This window comes from Physeter macrocephalus, chromosome 1, assembly GCF_002837175.3.
Source record: "Physeter macrocephalus isolate SW-GA chromosome 1, ASM283717v5, whole genome shotgun sequence".
In the NCBI taxonomy this organism is placed as follows: domain Eukaryota; kingdom Metazoa; phylum Chordata; class Mammalia; order Artiodactyla; family Physeteridae; genus Physeter; species Physeter macrocephalus.
The window spans coordinates 77,194,224-77,195,118 of record NC_041214.2 but is presented as its reverse complement, the minus strand read 5'-3'; positions in this window follow the sequence as shown (position 1 = coordinate 77,195,118).

Here is an 895-nt window from a genome sequence, read left to right as displayed (position 1 = left end):
GATTTCCTCTTTGATTTCTTCAGTGATCTCTTGGTTATTAAGTAGCGTATTGTTTAGCCTCCATGTGCTTGTATTTTTTACAGATTTTTTCCTGTAATTGATATCTAGTCTCATAGCGTTGTGGTCGGAAAAGATACTTGATATGATTCCAATTTTCTTAAATTTACCAAGGCTTGATTTGTGACCCAAGATATGATCTATCCTGAGAATGTTCCATGAGTACTTGAGAAGAAAGTGTCTTCTTTTGTTTTTGGATGGAATGTCCTACAAATATCATTTAAGTCCATCTTGTTTAATGTATCATTTAAAGCTTGTGTTTCCTTATTTATTTTCATTTTGGATGATCTGTCCATTGGTGAAAGTGGAGTGTTAAAGTCCCCTACTATTATTGTGTTACCATCGATTTCCCCTTTTATGGTTGTTAGCATTTGCGTTTTATATTCCATTCAGCCAGTCTATGTTTTTTGGTTGGAGCATTTAATCCATTTACATTTAAGGTAATTATCAACATGTATATTCCTATTACCATTTTCTTAATTGTTTTGGGTTTGTTATTGTAGGTCTTTTCCTTCTCTTGTGTTTCCTGCCTAGAGAAGTTCATTTAGCATTTGTTGTAAAGTTGGTTTGGTGGTGCTGAATTCTCTTAGCCTTTGCTTGCCTGTGAAGGTTTTAATTTCTCTGTCAAATCTGAATGAGATCCTTGCTGGGTAGAGTAATCTTGGTTGTAGGTTTTTCCCTTTCATCACTTTAAATATGTCTTGCCACTCCCTTCTGGCTTGCAGAGTTTCTGCTGAAAGATCAGTGTTAACCTTATGGGGATTCCCTTGTATGTTATTTGTTGTTTTTCCCTTGCTGCTTTTAATATTTTTTCTTTGTATTTAATTTTTGATAGTTT